This window comes from Xiphophorus couchianus, chromosome 5, assembly GCF_001444195.1.
Source record: "Xiphophorus couchianus chromosome 5, X_couchianus-1.0, whole genome shotgun sequence".
In the NCBI taxonomy this organism is placed as follows: domain Eukaryota; kingdom Metazoa; phylum Chordata; class Actinopteri; order Cyprinodontiformes; family Poeciliidae; genus Xiphophorus; species Xiphophorus couchianus.
Window position 1 is genome coordinate 35,064,139 of NC_040232.1, and position 16,813 is coordinate 35,080,951.

Here is a 16,813-nt window from a genome sequence, read left to right on the forward strand (position 1 = left end):
AGATAACATCTGAGCTACCTGGCGGTTGGAAATTGCTGCTTACTAAGCTATATCTGTCAGAAAGTTTCTTCGTAATCCAGTCTACCTGCTGGATTACAACATGAGTGTTAAGTCTGTGATGCTTCGTACTTTTACCGTCGAACACAGCAGACAGAAACTCTTCTGCTCACAAACGTGCCTCCTTTGTCAGCAGCTTAGTGCGCTTAAAGGGGCAGTACTTTGTGTTTCCCAGGCAGGTAGTGTCATTTTATAGCACAGCCAAGTAACTATGCTAACTTCACTTGTCATAAAAATGCTATATATATCAAATAAATGAAAAGAAATTTGACTTTATACTTTGACTCCTTTAAATTGGGTCTCTGTCTCTTTAAGAAATGCCTGCTCTTACTGAACCTCCGCCTTCAGGACGTCATCACATCACTCCTCTACTAAACCTTTAACAACATTTTTATCAGTGCTGCAGATGTTCAGTTGTTTGCTGATTGCTGCTGGCTAGTCTGAAGGAGCTGAGTGAGGGATTTTTGGGGAGGGGTGTTCTGTGAGGCTCAGAGGAGGAGCTTCGTCTTGAAGGCGGCGCTAGGTTTAACCCAGCGTTTTGAGCAGCTGAACAGTTGCCATGGTAGGATTTTCTTAAACATGCATGAAAGAATCACAGCAACACTCCAGCGATGCTTTTGATTAAAGAATATCATTAAAATATGATGTAGAGCTCAAAAATGTCAATTTTACATAACACTGCCCCTTTAAGCAAAGCAGGTGGCTGCTTTTTTAAAAATGGCATCCTAATTTGTCAGCTAACGGATACATCGGACTACCTCTAGCATTTGATAAGACAAAAAAAACTTTAAATTAAGGGATAATATCTGCACATTCATCCTCACTCAGATAATTCAATTCTAGTAATCGCAGGAATACGCTTTAGCAGTCGCAGACATGGGCAACACATAGACTTCTCCTACTCTGCACACTGGAAAAAAATAATTCTAAAGTTTTTTATTAAGCCTTTTATTTTTGGAACACAAAAACACACCATCTGCGTCACCCCCACGACAGATCCACATTTTCATCGGTGACCCTGCCGTGACTTCAGCTGCACTTCCAACTGGCACGAGGCACCTCCTATAAATTCTACAGCAGCGATACATTCTGCAATCACAGCCTCTATGAACACACACACACACACACGCCAACACACACCCCCACACATGCTGGGTCAGGCACAGGTCAGAAGCACTTCCACTCGCCCGTGGGTCTCCCAAGGTGTCCCACCGTCTCCGAGACTGCAACTAGATACCGAGGAGGGGCCAGAACAGGGACAGGGGGAAGCAGATCCTAAAGGACAGACGGCTTCTGTTTCGACCGGGTCGCTTGAGACAGTTTGGCAGCGAGACCGCGGCATAAGACACGACGCGTCTCTGTGTTGTTGAAGAGAGTGCTAAAGCGGGGAAGAGGGAAGGAAAGTCAAACACTCTCAGTGGGAAGAAGAAGGAAAAAAAGAAACATTCTTAAAAATACTAAGAAGCAGAGATGGACAAAAATGGGGTGTGACATGAAAAAAAACAAAAAAAAAACGTTGCAAAGCAGCTCCGTATCGCTGTGCTTAGACAGCAGCGCTGCGACAAGTGTTCTTCATCCCTGCACAGATAAGCCTCAGTTTTACCTGCCACCCTGGAAAGCCATATTTATTCATAGCCAGTATAGGCTCTCAAAAGCCCCCGCTTGCGAAGCGGTTGTGGGTGGGAATGGTAGCCTCGTTCAAACAAACCTGTCACGGTTTGTTATGGTGACACCGGCAGAAAACCCCGTGATGTTTCAAGGGAGGGCCTGCTGTCATTTTTATTTTTTGGCTTGTAGTCTCTAAAATCTAATTTAAGAATGGGCTTATTTGTTTCTCTGGGAATGGTACTTTAAAATGATCACATTTGTTAGGGGTTTTTTTGCCCATTAAAGAACTGATTTCACAGAGCTAGCTTGGTGCCATATCACTCTGACAGTAAAAGCTGAGAAAATTTAAGATGAGGATCAGGCGGTTCGCTTGGACTTGGGTTCACACCGACAGTGAGGTTGTATTTTCCACTTCTGCCCATGAAAATCACTGTCGATGTTCGGCAAATCCGCGCGCGCGAGATCACTTGTCGGAATCGAGATTTTAGGTGAGTAATGCACGCGCATTTATCCTTTTTTTTTTTTTTTTTTTGCAGAGATATCTCACTCGCAGTTTTGTGTAATTGCTGTCAAACGACAACAGCTGTAAATATCTAAAGCATATCTCATGTGACACCTGTTATATTATCTTTGTTGTGTACCACACATGCCTTCTCCCGGAACCGAGCTCAGTCAGCCTCGGATGGAAGTGGGCCTTCACAGTGACAGCAGAACACAATGGCGCTGGCTTTTAATGTGATATTTTTATCTGCACGGCTTGTTGGCTGACGGCAGGTAAGTGACTGGAAAACTGTGCGCCGTTCACGCGTGAAACCTTCGCCGCTCTCCGACCGACTTAATGAGGGCTCTCAACGCTCAAATCTGTTCCGTACCTTTTAGAGATTCTCCTCGTATGTCACGAACGCGACACGGGAAACGCATAATGTGTGGGAAGGGAAAGTTGCAATGCATGTATGCGGCGGAGGCTCAACGTGCATTTATGCAAAGCGTAGGCAGAGGAAGTAAGGAACCCAAGTAAAGTGAAATGAGAAGGTTATGCCAAGAGAGACGCGTGCTTGTCAGTTTCTCACAAGAGGAGTGTTAGGGAGGAGGATAGCGGTGTGTGTGTGTAGATGTGTGTGTCCAGGGATGCCAGATCAGAGGTTGAGCACGGTCTAATTCCCTAAGCAAGCAACAGCTGCAGTCTCTGCTCAACTGAACGTAACCTGTTAGGAACATCCTAAAGCCTCAGATGACCCCTTCTGAACAGCGAGAGAGAGAGATTACTCAACATGGTGGCAATGATTTGCACAGAGGTTTGCTCTGCCGGAAGATTCGGGAAAACACCAACAAAACGCAGCGCAGCGGAAAAACAAGAAATATTGACCCGAAATCCTCAAACGCTGATTGTCTAAGTGTTTTCCCCTATTCTCCACTGAGATAACTCTTATAATTGCTGTTTGTAGTAACGCTGTTTTATCAGCAAGAAATATTCTTTGTCCCTCTGAACACTTGTACAATCCGGACCAGTCGTCATCTTTAAACAGCTGGGAATCAACCCAGAGGCCTAAACACAGCAATGCTGCTATAATAACACAAGTTATTAATAATTACCAGCAGCCAATCACCAATCTTTAAAACAGCTGACCTGCCAATTCCAATTTTAGACAATAGTGTTTTCTTGGGGGGGGGGGGTTGACAGAGAAATTGCTACATATAGCTGGAAACTTGCTAAGTTAACAGCGGGGTGACTTGTTAACTGCGCAGGTGCAGACGTGACTTGGAGGTCAATAATTACAGTGTTCAAAACAACATGTCAGTTTATGAAGCAGGAGATTATCCTTATTCTAGGTTTTACACCCATAGAATTAAATGGAACTTCTAACAGAATGTTAACCAAATTATCAACAATTCATTTCAAAAAATAAAAAAATTAAGCTAGCTGACACTAGCCTAGCATCTCATTTACAAGTAAAGCTTTATCTGGAAGGTGTAGTGCTTTGCAATTACAAAAACGACCCATATGATTAGATCATTTTAAAGGCTAAAAAAATGTTAGAATTTGGACATGAAGTTTGCAAGACTGTGATCTACGGATTAAATTACATTGAACAATTTTAGATAGAATATATAGTCTATACATCTGGGATCAAAATTTCGCCACCCAGCAAGTGTTAACATGCAGACAGAGACGATGCGGAACTAAAATAAAATACTATTACATGCAGGCAGAGTTTATATGAAAAACTGAACCAATCATCTACAGTAACACACTGAGAAAGAAAGTGTTCAACTTCAGTGAGCTGCAGGAAGTGAGTGCTGTTTCACCCCTCAAAACCCACACGGCTAACTTTTTGTCAGAATATGACACACAGGAAGAGCCCTACTTCAACCCGTTGCCCGTCACTGAAAACTGCCAATGTGCTTTGCTCAACGGAAAAAAAAAAAACGCTTCAATATTTCACAGTCAAGAGAAGCATTAAAAGTCAAATCTGTTCCAGTTAATTGTATTAAACTTGGTGTCATCTGGTTTCAAAGAAAAACTGATGGGGGTATTGTCCATATTATGAGCTGGAATATTCTCACTGCTGTGTCTCATAACTTCAAACGAACTGTTAAGATTAGTGTTAAGATTCATCTAAAGTGTCAAATGATCAAAAAGCTGCAGACAATCAATGATCTGCATCAGTTTCTGTGAAATACGTTCACATTTCCTCTGCTTATCTTAAGACTTTTACATTTCACTTCATATATATTTTGAGCTAAGATAACGTTTACGATGATACAAATAACATAGTTGTCACACACATTAGTTATACACACTAAAATCATCGCTTTTATGGTGCCAATTTACCGGGATCCATGATATTTCCGCATTAACATCAATATCGATCGTAACTTTTCACAATACGCAATAAATTAATTGCATGCTAAATTATAAGGAGCTTGATCATTTTCATTTGCATATGAATAAACTCAAACTCTTTATTTTCTCTATTATATTTGGTTGTTTTGTTGAATTATTTTGGATATTTAAAATGTCTTCCAGTTCCAGTGTTAAACATAATTTAGAAAATCCAGCTTATCAGAGGGTGTATTTGCATTGTTATGCCATTATCATTTTATTAGTTGAAAATGGTGTCAAAACAACAATATTATCGTGTCTAGCAATAATTTGTGGAACAATATATAGTTCAGCAAAATTTGTTATTGTGACCTGCTTAGTTGTTAGCCATTTTTCAATATGCTGGTATCAGCCAACGCAAGTAATTTTTTAATATATCGGTATCGTGTATCGCATCAGCCGATGTCAGTAAATTTCTAACTGAAAGTTTCCTGCAGATCAACTTCAGTGATCTACGGGAAGTTAGTGATGATGTTAGTCATTTCTTTAACATATCGGTATCAGCCCGATAAGTGAACCTGGGTCGATATCAACAAACAGTGTTTATTTCCATCTTGCTGTTTACTTGTGTGTTTCAGGAGGCAGAGGGGACGAGGTCAGTGGTGTTGGTTTAGTCATGTGACGGCGAGAGTGATGCAGCATTGTGGGGTATTTAACTAAAGCAGAGAATAAATGCTGGGTTGTGTTTGTGAATGTATACCAATATATCAGTTGTCAGCCATGATGATAATTTTAATACTGGATACTGGGCCAAACCTTTCTTCTATTTGGCTTGTGTTCCATTTGCCGCACGCCAACGCTTCAGAACAAAAAGCACTACTTCCCAGGTATCTCCCTTGACAAGATTGTGGAGATTTCCTTTGGCCAAGGAAAACAGACTCTCCTGCACTTTGCCTTCATTCACTGCCACTTCCACACTACATGATATCAGATGTCTGTCTCCATCTGCCTAGAACAACAAGCCATGTTGTGCTCATTTCCTTCACGCAATATGCAACTTGGAAAAATTATTCCATTTTTTTTAGCTTGTTTTAAAGAATAGGGTGAAGTGAGAAGACCTTTTGACTTTTAGGGTTTACAGCGTGGACGGTGTAGCAGGAAGCTAATCACCTCTGGCAATATCCCCCAGACAACTCCTCCATGTGCCAGAAAAGCCATTTGGGTCAGAATGCAACCTGAGTCACGGGCCCTGAAAGGAAGGCCCAACATAATGCAAGAGCTGTGTGAGAGCATGAAAAGGACGGAGGATGATGGAGTGGGAAAGGCGTGACATTACTGACACAAACTAAGATTCATATCGCTGATGGCTGATGAGATAACAGGCCAATTTCTGGACTCAATAATCGTTTTTACGGATCCTTCTCACGTTTAGTCCTACAGCAAAACGTTCTGACATTTTGTGAAGTGCAGGTTGTCTAATTAAGAGGCTGATCTTCACCTTTTGAGACACAATGACACAGATCATTTCCCAGACTTCAAGGCCAACAGCTTTGTTATCCGTCATGGGAAAAGTGATCGAGGACAAACGATCTGACAGTCTACATTTCATTGCCTTTAAGTAATCGTTTGACATTTTAGGGGGCTGAAATTATTAGTTTTCCCATCAACGTGACAGGAGAATAATTGTGAAAGCAACAACAAAAACAAAGTTGATTTCTCTGACAAAACGGGATAAATAGAACTGATCTGGATCATGTGCAATATCAATAGCACAAAAGACTGCTTGAGCTGCAATAAATAGCAGACTATTATATTTCCTCAGCTCTAGATGTCCGCAACCGAGAAGCTAAAGCACACGGAGGTAGAAAGTGTTGCATGGTTACCGAGACCAGGAGACGCAAGGAGATGGATGGCTTCCCTAATTTGTGCAGCCGTAATATGAAGCATGGTTTTCTCTCAAGTACTTTCCTCGTGCAGCCGCGTCTTCCTTTTGTCTACATAATGGACCATTGTCTCCGCTGAAGGTCCTTACCACGCAAGTGTATTTACAAGTCATGCCGATACGTCAAACTGAAAGTGAAGCTGGGAGAGTGTGAGAGAAATCCATCGGGTCTGTTCTGAATCAAATCTGACACAGGAAGTGAGCTTCAGCCGGGCGGCTCAGGTGGGTTTCCCGAGTCTACATGGTTTTGGAGTTTTTTTCTTTGTCCTTCCAACATCTAAATAGCATTCTTCCTTTCAATCTATTTATGACTCGTATCTTCAAGCTGTCCTACACAGTCATTTGCTTTCAGTTTTCTTAAAAACCACAAATCCAACTCGTTCCTTCCTATTACATGTGCTGTACCCTTTTGCACATGTGAAAAGGCTCTTCACTCAGTCTTTGCACATCTGCATTTCTCTTCACCATGAAGAGAAAAGGCCATCAAGGAGTTCTCCGCAACATCTGTGAGGTAAGATTACAGCTGTGCTCATTGTTTGGCATCTTCTACTTACTTTTTTCTTTCGTCATTCTCTGTTGCTTGTTGTGAACCAGTGTCAGGTCAGTTTATCTATTCAGAATCAGTATATCTCTACTTGATCGGTTATCAGTAAGGCCTGACACAATAACAAATGTTACTGGATGATGAATTGTCCTTGAAGTTATTGTGATAACTGATGATATTGTTGTTTTGAGACTATTTTCAAGTAATGTAATGGTAAGGACATAATAATGCAAGAACATATTGTTAAAGGCCAATAAACCTTAAGATCTAATGAACATTGAACATTGGAACTGGAAGACACTTTAAATATTCAAAATAAATAAATAGAAACAACAAATAAAATGAATTATGAACTCTCTGTAAAGTTGAGACAAATGCAACAGACTGAAGACTTTTGCCATCCAGTTTTTGGTAGTGAGAAAGAAAAGACAAAAACGATAAACCACACGACTGGAAATTATTGAGATCGATATAATTTATTATACAATTAATCATTTATTGCGACAGCACGTCAAATACGACTTTCCCACTAATCTTCTATCAATAAACACATCAACAGATGGCATATATGAAGAGTGAACCGATTGCTGTTTTCTGGCCGATCATTGTGCTTTAAAGAGCCCAACCTGCCGATTTTGATGTTGGCCCAATACCAATATTTTTGTCTGAACAGTCACTAAATATAGCTTAGCAAAGGTAGATGAACTTAGATCACAAGTATCGTATCGTCTGATCGCCGATCTCTTCATTAATGAAAATCAGACCAATGAATCGCTCCGATTAATTGATCGGACACTTTGTGTGTGTTTTGATTCCTTCATATTCAAGTGGATTCTAAGCTACGACATCAGTCAAAGAAATTACATCAAATCTGAGTCGACAGGTTGGTGTTGGAAAAGACTCCTCTTTAGTTTGCTATTTTATCTACTATTTGACATCACAGCTGCTGTTGTACCAATAAAAGATAGAAAGCAGAAGAATGACATTTTCATACATTTTGACCAATGTCTTGCTGCTGAAAGCACAAGGAACCTGGTTATTAGTGAAGTCCCAGTGCACACAATTACACCCAGGGGCGGTCAGGTTTTACTGCGGCTCAGACTGTCGTACAGCTCGGCCCGTTTTACAGTTACTGCTGAATAATAACGATACTTGGTGGTAACTACCACGAGAAACAAAAAGTGAAACACATGAATGCTCCACGGAAAGATTTGTCCAGCGTCGTTCCTACACAGTGAAAGTCTTCTGCTCGACTCCCTTCAGCCTTCGCCACACCTCCTTGTTTATTAGAGCAAAGATTCCACCCAACTGTCCAACGGAGGCCGGCGAGTTCAATCTCACATGTGCGCGCGCTCCCCAAAGATCAATACCTGACCCCCTTAGCGCCGGCCAGGGAGCCGGCTCTCACAGGAAATTAGAAATGAGATTCAGCGTGGTGGCGGTATAGCGGCCCTGAGTTTTGGTTTCAGTTGACTATCTGCAAGATGAAAATAGAATCTGTCAGCTTGGCTTGCAGCCGGCACATTTGGAAGACGACCGCCAGGGGCAGAGAGTTTCAAACGTTTGGGAGGTGATGGTTGGCATTGGTTGTTCCTCTGGGAAGGAGGACGGAGCACAGACAGATGAGGAGTGTTGTATCAATGCTGTTGTGTTTTGTGTTTGTGTGGGAAAACAGGAAACGCACTACAAACTGGTTCCAGTATTAATGCACCAAAACGCTTGGAATTGATTTTAAAACAGGGTTGTTTCTATATTTGATGCGTTGTACTCAATTTATGTTTTATAGCTGCTTCACATTTGGAAGCGTGAAACAGATGACAATTTTAGACAGGGCTGTGACCTTTTGACCTCACAGTCTGTGCTTCCAAAACCCTCACTTTAATTTTTTTTTTTTAAAGACATGCTTTATGCTGTGTATTTCGAGTGAGATGTCTGAAAAAAAGAATTTTTGCACTTCTCTGTCATTTTCAAGACACATTTTTGGCTTTTTAAAAATGTTTCAGTGGCTTTTGATGTATATAAATATACAAATATATTTTGAAATCATTCTAACAACTAAAAATTCCCCGGAAAATGTAACAGCAAATTTAAAGTTAAGCTATTTTCGTTTCTAAATCTGATTACAAATGAATTTTTTGGAGACCTAGATTTTTCACAATAAGTCAAACGTTTTTTGGCGCCCCCTACTGGATGAGATCACACCCGTTTTGAGCGTGTACCGGTTGCAAGTCGGAAAACACTTGTATTTGGTAATTGTTGTGAAGCTAATTACTAGCATCACAATGTATGTTCACTTTATATCTTTAATTAAGGAATGCAACAATATTAAGATTTGGGCAGATGTTGATATCCGATAATATTACTGTCATCGCATGTATACATATGTATATATAATTACTACCTTTTCAAAACTTTGAAAAAACTGACCACACCCCAGCACTTCATCACTGTCGCTGTCACATGACCAAACAAATACCAAATGACCAATCTTTTCCCTTTCCCTTCCAGAACAACATGGAAATAAATATCTCTTAATATCGGTCCGATTTTATCAGACATTAGCCAATACCAATGTGCTGATATATCGTACACAACAACTTCAAGGGATTTTACTTTCACTGTGTTTTATACGTGCAGAGGCCAGTCTTTCTCCCACTTTTCAAAGTAGAATTCCGAGTTCGGAGACGCGTTCTTGTTGTATTCGGAAAATCTGATTTACGAGTACATATAGAATGCTGCATATCATATCACCTTTATTAACAGAGAAGAGAAGTGCTCTTAGGGGTCACCTGCTAGCCTGATAGTCCTTTCTAGCTGTTAAGTTTGTTTATGATAGCTAGAGGAATGAGTCCATTCGAATTGGTCAATTGGAAAACCAGAGTGCTGACTAATATCAGCTGCCTTCAAACGCTGAATGAACCAGTTCACAAATAGAGGGTATACCTTTTTGTAGCCTCTAGTTGAATAACATACAAACCACTGGAGGGGGTTAATAAATATGTTATACCAGCAAATGTATTTTTGTTTTATAGGAAGCAATCCTGAACTGCATGATGGCCATGTTGTTTTTCTAAGCATAAAAATAGACCATGCCATTTATGGAGTTTCTGGGACATCCCGAGGGCCCCCTGCTGGCCTGGAGGTCTTATAGCAGTTGCTTATGTTTCTCACCGGCTTCACATCTGCACAAAACTAAACCCAGCAGACGATTTTAAACGGGAGCCATAAACCCTGCAACGAGCTCTAAAAGCTTGTGGTTACTTCTATCCATGTTCCACTACATTGGACTGGTACAACTCCCATCAGCATCATAAACACGTTATGCACCCTGTTCGATTCAGGACTAACAAGACTAACACCAAAAGCAGTCCTTATCCACATCCACACACCCCCACCCCGTCTGAACACTCCTATTAAAAAACAGTCATAAGGAGAGCATCTCCTCTTACCCATCTGTGCCCGTGTCGGATGTCTTTTCAGAGGTTCATGGTGGAGACGAGCAGCGCCGATCTGACTCGAGCCTTTCGGTTTTGCTGCAGGAGCCGCTATGCCATCGCATTGGTGATGCTGGAGAGTCGGAGGGAAGAACCGGGGGGTCGGTGGAAGGGTTTCCGCTCCGCTCCTGCTCAGCAGCTACAATCCTCTTTGCCTCTCCCGACTCTCCTCTCCGGGGTTTTATCCACGGAAGCGTCCTGATCTCGCCGGGAATCCCGTCGGTTCGTTGCGCCGCCGCCGCTGGCGCTCGCGCACAGCCTCCTTATTTCTGCCTCCGACGTTTATTCCGCAGAAACCCGGAGCTAACGAGGAGCTACTCTGGCGAGCGGAGCCACCGAGTCAAACAGCGTAACAAACGAACGGGATGGAGATGAGAAGGTGGTGGTGGTGGTGGTGGTGGTGGGGGCTCACCGCTGTCTGCCGCTCTATTCGCCCGTTTTCTGTCGTGTTTACGCTCCGCTGTCGCCTCCTCCTTTCCGTACTCCTCGCGCTGCCCCCTGCACACGCCGTGACGCCTGTTCCGATCCCAAGAAACTAGAAGAAAAAAAAAAAGCCAACCCCTACTCGCCTCTTTGTTTTTTGTTACAGATTTTTCATCTCTCTTCTTGACACACCAGGCTGCTAGGAGAAGGTGGAGGTGGAGACGAGTGCTTGAAGGGGGGTGTGAGAGGTGACGGGGAGGGAGGGGGGACAAGTGGAAGAAAACGGAGAGAAGTGGAAGGAGGAGCCCCACGATCAGAGAGCTCCTCCCCGTTTTATGCTGCTTTATCAGCGGGTAGAAGGGCTGGGGGGGCCGCAAATCATGAGACATCTACATTTTGAAATATGAGAGACAGAGAGAGAGAGAGAGAGACAGAGAGAGAGAGAGAGAGAGAGAGAGAGAGAGAGAGAGAGAGGGGCTGGGTGGGAGTGGACAGAGAGGCTTCTGTTGGAAAGTGTCAATTCCTCAAAGATGCTTTGACACGGGCCAGCTGCATGCATCCAACTGTACATGAGTTTTTTTTTTTTGTGCAAAAGCAAGACTGAAAGAAACAAACAAAAACTAAACAAAATAAAAGAAAAACAAAGGCAAACTGAGATCAGAGCCACACTGATCAATGCGCACAATAAAAATGATGCGGTTACTCCAAACGTTGCAGCTGCGAAGCTCGGTGCATTTTGTTGGCTCGTAGAGAAGAAACTCGCTGTGGCCTGAAGGGAGCGCCGAAGAAACAGCAGTGACTACCATAAAAACAAGAATTATGTTAAAGAGGCAGCGTTATGTATTTCCTCGGCACATAGCGACATTTTATAGCACAGTCAAGTACATAGGCTGCCATTAGATGTTATAGAAATGTTTTAGGCTGTATATCAAACATAACTTAAAGGAAATTTGCCCTCGCAATTTGACTCAATAAAACTGGGCCAATAGAGGAAACGCGCTGACTTTCTTAAGGCAGAGTGTCAGAAAGAGCAAGAGGCGTTTATACTCGACATACTTGAGCAGTCAGCCATTAGGAAGGTCCGGGAATCGAACCCGCGACGGCCGCGTCCAGGACTCAAGGCCTCCACACACGGCTCCATACACGCCCCATGCTCTCCATTTCAATCAAATCTGGTTTGGGCTTTCCTACAACAAACTGCAGTACAGGTAGTGCTACAAAGCATTGACTCTGGGGGGCTGAACATAAATTCATGTCATATGTTTTGAAATGTTATTTGTAAAGAAGAAAAACTCTCCACAAATATCATGTATGGTTTTGCCTTTCGCTTCATAATTATATACCACTTTGTGTTGGTCGGAAGAAGGAAGATGTTGAAATAATGTGAAAAAGTTGAAGCAAAATGCAGATACGTTTACAAGGCTCCTGGTACAAAGATGGATTGTTTGGAGGACAAAAACAAAAAAAAAAGATCATAAATTCTTTTCTTAAAAGATTAATAAAACAACATTTTTTTTAAAGAGCTCCAGTACGTTGGCTCAGTTTAGATCATTTCATCCGGGCACACAGGTGTGGTTTTGTTTCCTGCTCCATATTCATGGAAACATGTTTCACCCAACATAGTTTTTTTTTCTTACCTGACTAACATTTTCCCTGAAGTGGCTGTTGGAGGAACTTGTGCGGACGTTTGATGCCTGCATCTCATGAAACCCATATGGCCCTCATGTAACCCTTTATTTTTTGCGACTGTTGCAACACTTCACTGAAACTTTTGAGTGGAGTGCACAAAGGCCCAGGTGCCTTTTATTTGGCCACTACGTGGGGCTTATGACTCATTGCCTTTCTAGTGAGACTCGGCATCAGCGAAGCTCGCAACACCTCGGCTCGTTACGGCTAATCCGGCTGGCTGCTGCGCCTCCCGGAGTGCAACATCCCTCATCTCGGTCTGGGATCCTCATCCTCAAAGGCCGTGTTTGTTCTCCCTCTGAGCAATCAGTAACCATAAAGGGAGATGCAGCAGCCCCACATATCATGCTGCTTCTCGCCTTTATCAAATATTGATGTCGGCCTGTCAGTGGCATCCAGTTGGATGGTTAGACACGGTTTTCTTCTTTTAGTTTTTTCCATCAACCGGTGGCTCCTACAGCTTAGGTTCACAGCTAGCCAAACAGCAGATCCTTTTTGAAGTCTGGCAGATGGTAAACAATCAGGTCAGTTTCAGTGATCAACATATTAATGAATACTAAGGAGAAAGAAGAGACATTTTTATCGCCCAGAAACCAGTTTCCGTATGGGGGTGGTCAATGACTGATCATCGCCTGAGTCACGCCGGAGCACAACATCTGCATTTTCCAAAGAATTCACTAAAGATAGAGTGTATTTTCTTAAACTGAATAAATGTATGGCGATATTTTTAAAATATATGAAGTGTAAGCATATATCACTGCTGCCACCAACTGTTTTGGAGGGGAACTGCATCACAACGACCAATCACATGTCAGGGTTGGCTGCCAAGTGATTGGTTTAATCTCGCATGCCATCAAACGCAAGAGACATTTTGGTCAGGGTTCAGGAAAACCAAAAACAAGATAAAGTAAATCGCCAAGCTGACGAAACCCCACAAGGACAGACTGTAGGGTTTCATCTGAATGTGTGGGAGAACATTGAAATTCCCGTTTCTAATCTAAACTAAGGCAGAAAAGTAGCGCGAGAGGCAAAAGTCGTTCGCGCACCGCTCGCCATGTTGGTGAAAACCGGAAGTGGTTACTTTAGACTGGAAGACAACCGTGTGGGTGGATTCATCTGAACCGTTTTGGACAGAAGCAGGAAGACGGTTTTTACAACCCGCAGATCTGCAAGTGTTCTCAAAGGTTACCGATTACTGCTGACTGGCATTCACTGCTTTTCCTTTATGGGCCCTGCAGCTGTTTATGGTTCTAATGTTCTTTCTCATGCAGACCTGCATTGTTTATGAACATGGTGTAGTCACACAAAAAAGGAATGGAAAGAAAACGTCCTCCTTATATTAAGTCAAACATCTTATTGTTAGATGTAGTGAGCTTATGGTAGCCAAACTAAGGCACTTGGGTCAGTCCCCATTGTTTTACCTGAATAGGTAAATGGGAGCATTCCAAGCAAGGTAACAAATATTAAAAATGTGCAAACCCACGTCATTCAAAAAGATGACAGAATTCAACACTTCACTGATGAGTTCGCATCAATCTGCTGCCTCTTTTCTGTCACCACAACTAGATTTAAGAGGCACAAACCTTAGAACGAGCAAGAAGCAGAAAGAGCAATCAAATTATTTCATTACCAGAAAATGATATATATATAAAGAAAAGACAAACACACAGATGCAGCAGTTAGAGGATCTTAGTAAAACAGTATATTTACCACATCCTGAACTGGCTTTTGATTCCCAGTCGAACCACTGTCAACGTTTTCTCTTCGCCTTCCAGAAAAAGCGAAGTACTCTCTGATTACAGACGTGGAAACAATAAGGCGGATGTGTTGCTGGTTAAAATAAAAAATAAATAAAACAAAAAAAACCCTTGAGCTATAGTAAGCGTGCGAGACCTGAGTTAATATTGCACTTCAGCATTACAGCTCAAACACGCCCACATGGAGGGATGTCCACCGAGCGGCTGGTAACTCTTTAACAGGAAATAAACGCTGCAATTAAAAAAAAGAAGAAAAGACGGAGAGCGAGAGAGAGACGGGAATATCAGCGTTGATTTTGTTGTATTTCATCTGTAAAGAAATTATATTTTACGCTTCAGCTTATGCTTTTATTCTGAAAATGAACTCAATGCCTTATAGGGTGGAAGTTAAAAACACTCCAGTGTGTGTAGCTTAGAAATGAGAGGTACAAACTGAAGTTTGGTATTCTTTAGAAGAAAATCAACTCATATTTTTTGTATCTACCATTTTTTCCCCCTTCCATTTATTTCTCAGCTCAGAATCTAACGTCTCCCTTGCAGAGACTTTCATGTTTGCTGACGCTTTGCACAAACAGATTCTACATATTGGTGATGTTGGGAGGTTCTTGTTGGTCATGCGCAGCTGAATAACCTGAATAACCTGTTATCTGTAAGATAAATGAGTGATTCTTTTTGGGCAGCAACATTCCATGTCCTCATGTTTTGCTTAGAATGATTTTTTCTAAAATGTGCCAAATATTTACAACGTATTTTAATTATACATTTAGATGTTTGCCATCATTCAAATATAAATGAAATGCATTTTAAATATTTTGCACTTTACACATCGTTTTGGTGACTCAATTCCATTGTGTCTGCAGTGCAGTGTAACAGACTTCCTCAAGAAGTTTAAACTATAAAATATATATTTCCTGTTGTTTTTCTTCAATAAGTTGATTGACTGTACTAAACCCTATTTTAATACGCAATTGAATGTGTTAAAACTATTTTTCTGATTTGATATTTTCTTCATATTAAAGAAGAGTCCTAGTATTAACATATGTAATGTTAGTACTGGGACAACCATTATACATGTTAGTCTCAGTACTGGGACATTTAGACATGTTCCAGTACTAACTGTCCAGCCTGTTAGAATGTTTCCTTTTTGCCTTCAAACAGACTAAAATTCCATAAAAGCCATTTAGTGGAAGTGACATCAATTGGTTTTGAAGTGAATTCAACCATGGAAAGCAAGGTAAGAATCAACTGTCACCATCTACTTACTTTCTTTTGTAAACATGTTAGTGATGCTGAGGTTCTTAGTAGGACGAGTTCCAGAGGGAGGGGGGTTCTGTCTAAGGCCCCATATTACCTTGGGCCGGCCCTGGAGGAACAGCTGTTGCGATGCGCATCTCTGGAATCTACCTGGAATCCCCCGGTGGCCCCTATGTCAGTCCCCCGATGCTTTGGAGACATGTTGATTAATTTCATTGTGGCATGTTTGGCTTTTTGCTCCTGTTCTAATTATTGCTACAATATTTTCTCTGATGTTCATTTTGTGACTCTAAATGGGCCGAATCTTCCTTTAACACTTGAGGTTCTGCAATAACTTCTATTTACAGTCCAGAACCTCCAGCCCAGATCCAGCCAGCAGCGGCTTTAACCCACCCAGTAGAAACGTTGAGGAGAAGCAGAGCGAACAGTCAGCAGGTGGTACCAGGTGGTACCGGGGCTTTAAGCTGCGTTGCGACTCGCGGTGACAGTACCGTGTCTTATACCATTATGTCTGATATAAAGACAGATATTCTTTCTATCTGTCAGTGGGACCGACCCAGACTGCCTGTAGTGAACCGAGCTTTTAGCAGAATGATGAAGTCAGAAGTTTTCTCTGAAGCATTTCTGTGTTTAGTGGCGAGGCGGGTTTTGTCCTGCTATTGCAAGGACAATTATGACAATATAAATAGAAACAGTTTTTCTAACGTCAGACATACGTTTTTATTCACAAACCAGTGTATGAAAAAATCTTCTTGCCCATAATTTGATAGTTAGAGGACACAGATCCCCCCTCCTCACCATGGACCCAGAGTCTGAACAACATGGAGGCTCACCACCGTCACACCTACATCGATAAACGGCTGGAATTCTATACGTAAATGTAAATATTTCTGTTAGAACCGTTTCCATGTCCAAAGGTTTTAGGCTGAGTTCTAAGAAAATGGGGATAAATGGAGAAGTTTAGAAACGACTAAACTCCACTGAGAAATATGAACGTAGGTTCGTTCATCCTTGCAGCAGATTTTATTAACATTTATTTAAAAAATGATTAAAAAAAAAACATACCAATTTATATTTAGGGATACAAATTTAAACTTCCTATCCTATAATTATTCCTATTAAACCTCCACGTTTCTCAAAAACATGGACTGCAGATGGTGGCCGTGGGCAGAAAATTGATTTGTCAAACCAAACAAACAAACAAGGCCATTCCTCCCGCCTTGA

The 16,813-nt window shown here is 41.8% G+C and overlaps 1 protein-coding gene across 3 annotated transcripts in view; it reads right to left on the reverse strand.

The window, feature by feature from the left end:
• Positions 1–11,161, reverse strand: part of mgat3b (beta-1,4-mannosyl-glycoprotein 4-beta-N-acetylglucosaminyltransferase b) — a 56,370-nt gene extending 45,209 nt beyond the window's left edge. Inside the window, exon 1 of one of the 3 annotated variants that reach the window (XM_028016743.1) lies at positions 10,425–11,161. The gene's annotated coding sequence lies outside the window, so the exon portion shown is untranslated. The remainder of the gene's footprint in view (positions 1–10,424) is intronic. The other 2 variants (XM_028016742.1, XM_028016745.1) reach the window with 2 other exon arrangements.
• Between the last annotated feature and the right edge of the window lie 5,652 nt (positions 11,162–16,813).